The sequence below is a fragment of the Myxine glutinosa genome, chromosome 10 (genome assembly GCF_964187855.1).
Source record: "Myxine glutinosa chromosome 10, kmMyxGlut1.1, whole genome shotgun sequence".
NCBI classification, from domain to species: domain Eukaryota; kingdom Metazoa; phylum Chordata; class Myxini; order Myxiniformes; family Myxinidae; genus Myxine; species Myxine glutinosa.
The window spans coordinates 64,359,102-64,365,577 of record NC_136270.1 but is presented as its reverse complement, the minus strand read 5'-3'; the positions used below and the strand labels follow the sequence as shown (position 1 = coordinate 64,365,577).

The 6,476-nt window shown below is 40.0% G+C and overlaps 1 long non-coding RNA gene across 1 annotated transcript; it reads right to left on the bottom strand.

Annotated features, from left to right (window-relative positions):
* Positions 1-1,619: 1,619 nt before the first annotated feature.
* On the bottom strand, positions 1,620-6,335 carry LOC144894047 (uncharacterized). The gene is made up of 2 exons (XR_013624744.1): positions 6,113-6,335; positions 1,620-1,964 (listed from the first exon to the last, which is right to left on the bottom strand). It is a non-coding gene; the product is annotated as an uncharacterized LOC144894047 (long non-coding RNA).
* Between the last annotated feature and the right edge of the window lie 141 nt (positions 6,336-6,476).

The following is a 6,476-nucleotide window of genomic DNA, read 5'->3' as shown; positions in this document are numbered from 1 at the left end:
TGTTTGGCGGATGTGTTAGTTTTGCGGATGTCTTCGTTTGGCGCATGTGTTTGTTTGGCGGATGTGTTTGTTTGGTGGATGTCTTAGTTTGGCGCATGTGTTTGTTTGGCGGATGTCTTAGTTTGGCGGATGTCTTAGTTTGGCGGATGTCTTAGTTTGGCGCATGTGTTAGTTTGGCGGATATGTTAGTTTGGCGGATGTTTTGGTTTGGCGCATGTGTTAGTTCGGCGGATGTGTTAGTTTGGCGGACGTCTTAGTTTGGCACATGTGTTTGTTTGGTGGATGTGTTAGTTTCGCGGATGTCTTCGTTTGGCGCATGTGTTAGTTTGGTGGATGTCTTAGTTTGGCGCATGTTTGTTTGGCGGATGTGTTAGTTTGGCGCATGTGTTAGTTTGGCGCATGTGTTAGTTTGGCGGATATGTTAGTTTGGCGGATGTTTTGGTTTTGCGCATGTGTTAGTTCGGCGGATGTGTTAGTTTGGCGGACGTCTTAGTTTGGCACATGTGTTTGTTTGGCGGATGTGTTAGTTTGCCGGATGTCTATGTTTGGCGCATGTGTTTGTTTGGCGAATGTCTTCGTTTGGCGCATGTTTGTTTGGCAGATGTTTGTTTGGCAGATGTTTGTTTGGCAGATGTTTGTTTGGCGGATGTGTTTGTTTGGCAGATGTGTTTGTTTGGCGCGTGTGTTTGTTTGGCGGATGTGTTCGTTTGGCGGATGTGTTAGTTTGGCGGATGTGTTAGTTTGGCGGATGTCTTAGTTTGGCAGATGTCTTAGTTTGGCGCATGTGTTTGTTTGGCGGATGTGTTAGTTTGGCGGATGTGTTAGTTTGGCGGATGTCTTAGTTTGGCGGATGTGTTAGTTTGGCGGATGTGTTAGTTTGGCGGATGTGTTAGTTTGGCGGATGTGTTAGTTTGGCGGATGTGTTAGTTTGGCGGATGTCTTAGTTTGGCGGATGTCTTAGTTTGGCGCATGTCTTAGTTTGGCGCATGTGTTCGTTTGGCGGATGTGTTAGTTTGGCGGATGTCTTAGTTTGGCGGATGTCTTAGTTTGGCGGATGTCTTAGTTTGGCGGATGTCTTAGTTTGGCGCATGTGTTCGTTTGGCGGATGTGTTAGTTTGGCGGATGTCTTAGTTTGGCGCATGTATTTCTTTGGTGGATGTCTTAGTTTGGCGGATGTCTTAGTTTGGCGTATGTGTTTGTTTGGCGGATGTGTTAGTTTGGCGGATGTCTTAGTTTGGGCACTTGAGCTAGTGTTGCAGAACCACTTTCCGCACTTGTGCTGGCATTGAAAACCACTTTTCACACATGTGCTGGTATTGAAAACACCACTTTCCATACTTGTGCTGGCATTGAAAACCACTTTTAACACTTGTGTTCGTGTTGCACCCTATCTAATGAAGCACACACGTTTTTTCAATAGAAGGGTGACTTGCAACCAAAAAAACGTGCACTTTTATGTCAAAACTGCTTATTTTTGGCATACGAGATTGGATTTCCACGAAAAAGGTTTCTCGTCAAATATGTATTTTTTGATGTATACAAGTACAATACACCATACCTAATGAAGCACATACATACATTTCTGCACTAGAAGGGTGACTTGCAACCAAAACAACCTGCACCTTTATGTCAAAACTGTTTATTTTTGGCATACAACATTGGATTTGCGTGAAAACAGTTTCCTGTCAAATATGTATTCTTTTGATGTATACAAGTGTAATACACCCTATCTAATGAAGCACACAGTGCATGGCATCATGAAATCAGGAGATTACCAAGGCATTTTGGAGCGCAATGTTTCACCCAGTGTCAGAAAGCTGGGTCTCAGTCGAAGGTCATGGGTCTTGCAGCAGAACAATTACCCCAAACACACTTCAAAAAGCACCCTGGAATGGTTCAAGACAAAACGCTGGACTGTTCTGAAGTGGCCAGCAATGAGTCCAGATCTACATCCCATTGAACACCTGTGGGAAATATGAAAACAGCAGTTGGGAGAAGGCACCCTTCAAATCTGAGAGAACTGAAGCAGTTTGCACAAGAAGAGTGGGCCAAACTGCCAGTAGAGAGGTGCAGAAAGCTCATTCATGGCTGGAGGAAGCGCTTGACTGCAGTTATATTGTCCAAAGGCTGTGCTACCAAATATTAAGTTGAGGGTGTCAATAATTTTGTCAATGCCATTTCTATTTATTTTCTTATTTAAAAGGATATATTAAGTTCTGAATCAAAAACAAAGGTTCTGTAATGTTAACAGTGAAATGAAAAATCACTCATTGAGTGACACTTGGCAAAAGAGTTATAAGTGTCTTCCCCTCCTCCTCACACCTTCACCTACCCATCCAAAACCTTGATCTTTTCTTCCCCCGCTAATTCACCCCAGATACACTTTTTTGAAATTCCAACTTCTTTCCTGGAAGTCCTTGCATTGTCCATATGTTTTATACCTCTCCCACCTCCCCCCAAGCACTCCCCCTCCCACATTTCTCTCGATGTCCCTGCTCTCAAATGTTGTGTTTGTGTCCTTCCCCCTCTCTCCCCATCTTGTCAACCGCTCCCCTTATTTTGTGTTTTATGTGTCGGTTTGTGTCGGCTTGACTTTTTGTGTGATTAATGTTAGCTCTTTCACGAGCCTCGATCTTGTATACAAAAAAAAAAAAAAAGACAACAAAGTAGAATGGCACTCAGTAGAGCATCCTTTTGACCTCACAAATAATTGGTGGTTGAATTCAGTTCGCTGAAATGAAAATCCGATTCAAATTTCAAGTCAATCGGATTAAAATTGAGGATTTTAGAATTTTTTTAAAAAGTGGTTGACCTTTGGCCTATGTTGACCTTTTGGCCTACGCTGATCCCAAAAATTGTTGGTGGTTGAATTCAGCTTGCTGATATGTATATCCTATTCAAATTTCAAGTCAATCGGATGAAAATTGAGGATTTTAGAAATTTGAAATTGTTGTTGACCTTTGGCCTATGTTGACCTTCCGGCCTGTGTTGATCTCAAAAATAGTTGGTGGTTGAATTCAGTTTGCCGATATGTATATCCTATTCAAATTTCAAGTCAATCGGATGAAAATTGAGGATTTTAGAAATTTGAAAAAAGTGGTTGACCTTTGGCCTATGTTGACCTTTTGACCCCAAATATATATAGGATTTTATCGGACCACGAACTCTACCATTTGGTAAAGTTTCATGAAGATCGGTTTAAAATTGTGTCCTGTAGGCAAGTATAAGTGAGCGGACAGACAAACAAACAAGAAGGCGTCATGCGGAGCACGATACTTGCCAAATCCACTCCCTCTCCCCTCTCCAAATTGTCCATTTCATGAAGATTAAAATTTACGATCTTGATCAAAGCTCAGGTCAACAGGATGAAAAGTGACGATTTTTCAGATGAAAAATCATTTTAGAAGTTTGCCCTTGAGTTGACCTTTGATCTTTTGACCTCATAAATAGTTGGTATCCAAATTCAGTGAGGCAATACACAAATGCTGTTCTATTTTCAAGTCAATCGGATGAAAATTGATGGGTTTTCAGATGAAAATTTATGATTTTGGAAGTTTGACCTAGAGTTGACCTTTGACATTTTGACCTCAAAATAGTTGGTTTTCCTATTTATTGACACAATGTGCAAATGCTGTTCAATTTCCAAGTCAATCGGATGAAAATTGATGGTTTTTCAGATGAAAATTGATGATTTTGGAAGTTTGACCTTCAGTTGACCTTTTGACCTCAAAAATAGTTGGTTTCCTAATTCAGTGAGGCAATATGCAAATGCTGTTCAATTTTCAAGTTAATCTGATGAAAATTGACGGTTTTTCTGATGAAAAGTGATGATTTTGGAAGTTTGACCTCGAGTTGACCTTTGACCTCAAATAGTACGTTTCCCAATTTAGTGACTCGATATGCAAATGCTGTTCAATTTTCAAGTCAATCGGTTGAGAATTGACGGCTTTTTGAATGAAAATTAATGACTTTTAAAATTTGACCTTGAGTTCACCTTTGATCTTTTGACCTCAAAAATAGTTCATTTCCCAAGTTATTGACTCAATATACAAATGTTATTCAATTTTCAAGTCAATTGGATTTAAAATGGCGATTTTAGAAATTTGACCTGTAGATGACCTTTGACCTCAAAATCAATAGGCTTCTCAATTGGGACGACCTAGACAACTTGGTGAAGTTTCGTGACGATCGGTTTAGAATTGTGACCTGTAGGCCGGTGACGAACAAACAGACAGACAGAACCACAAACGCAACCGACCAATATACTTGAAAAATCTTCGATTTTGAAAGTAATAATTTTAATGTCGGTCAAATAGATGACAAAGTATATATAATTAATTAATTAAAAGGTCCGTCATAGAGATGGAAAAGTGTATATAAATAATTAATTAAAAGGTCATTACATTAACAGTATTAAATAATTGAATTGATATATGTGGGAAAATTACATGCCCAGACCAGGAATGGAACCCAGGTCCTCTGGTGAACCGTACCAGTGCACTGCCACCTGAGCTATCTGGGCGACCCTGACCGAGCATGCAATTTCTCCACACATACAATTGCCACTCTTTTTCTGTCAATGCTTCCGGGGCATTATTTAATTATTTCATCCTGTTCATTAATGTAATAACAAGAAGACGTCATGCGTAGCACGATACTTGCAAAATCCGCCCTCCCCCACACCCCCTCCCCCCAAAAGTTTTCCATTGATACAGCAAATTGTCCATTTCATGGAGATTAAAATTTACAATCTTGATCAAAGCTCGGGTCAACAGGATGAAAAGTGACGATTTTTCAGATGAAAAATGAGGATTTTAGAAATTTGGCCTATGTTGACCTTTTGGCCTATGTTGACCTTTTGGCCTATGTTGACCTTTCGGCCTATGTTCACCTAAAATATAATGTGTGGTTCAATTCAGTGACCAGATATGCAAGTCCTCTTCAAATTTCAAGTCAATCAGATGAAAAATGAGGATTTTAGAAATTTGGCCTATGTTGACCTTTTGGCATAAGTTGACCAAGAATACTTGGTGGTTGAATTCAGTGACCAGATATGCAAGTCCTCTTCAAATTTCAAGTCAATTGGATGAAAATGGAGGATTTTAGAAATTTGGCCTATGTTGACCATTTGGCCTATGTTGACTTCAAAAATACTTGGTGGTTGAATTCAGTGATCAGTTATGCAAGTGGTCTTCAAATTTCAAGTCAATTGGATGAAAATTGAGGATTTTAGAAATTTGGCCTATGTTGACCTTTTGGCCTATGTTGACCTTTTGGCCGATGTTCACCTAAAATATAATTTGTGGTTGAATTCAGTGACCAGATATGCAAGTCCTCTTCAAATTTCAAGTCAATTGGACGAAAATTGAGGATTTTAGAAATTTGGCCTATGTTGACCTTTTGGCCTATGTTGACCTCAAGAATACTTGGTGGTTGAATTCAGTGAACAGATATGCAAGTTATCTTCAAATTTCAAGTCAATTGGATGAAAATTGAGGATTTTAGAAATTTGGCCTATGTTGACCTTTTGGCCTATGTTGACCTTTTGGCCTGTGTTCACCTAAAATATAATTTGTGGTTGAATTCAGTGACCAGATATGCAAGTCCTTTTCAAATTTCAAGTCAATTGGATGAGAATTGAGGATTTTAGAAATTTGGCCTATGTTGACCTTTTGGCCTATGTTGACCTCAAGAATACTTGGTGGTTGAATTCAGTGACCAGATATGCAAGTCCTCTTCAAATTTCAAGTCAATCGGATGAAAATTGAGGATTTTCGAAATTTAGCAAATTTGGTGACCTTTGGCCTATGTTGACCTTTTGACCTATTGACCCCAAAAACAATAGGCTTCTTGCTTTTGACCAACTCTACCACTTGGTGAAGTTTCGTGAAGATCGGTTGAAAATTGTGACCTGTAGGCCGGTGACAAACAAACAGACAGACAGAAAGACAGACAGACAGGCAGACAGACAGAACCACAAACACAACCGACCAATATACTTGAAAAATCTTCGATTTTGCAAGTAACAAACACACACACAAACACACAAACCGGAGTGAGCAACATCCGTGCAAAAAAAAAAATCTGCCAAGTAACAAACAAACGGACTCACATTACATGCGGTACCCTCTCCTCTGGCGAGGGTAATTATACCATGGGAGGAGTCAACATCCCCTCCACTTCCAAATCGTCTTCTTCTTCCTCCTCCTCTCCGAAAGCCTCCTTCTGTGTTAAAGCCTCCTCTCCCAAAACGTCCCCTCGGTGGCTTTGCTCCCTCGCACCACGAATCCTATCCATCCTACCGCTTTTTCTTCTCCCAATGTTGGCAAATACGTGGATAACGTGCTCATGGATGCAGCGCCCCCTTCGCCATTTCAAATACTGCGTAATAAATGGTATTTCGCGTAATAAATGGTATTACAAAGGTGTATCGTATTTTATTGTATAAAAAGTTTGTAAATGAGCTGATAACTGTA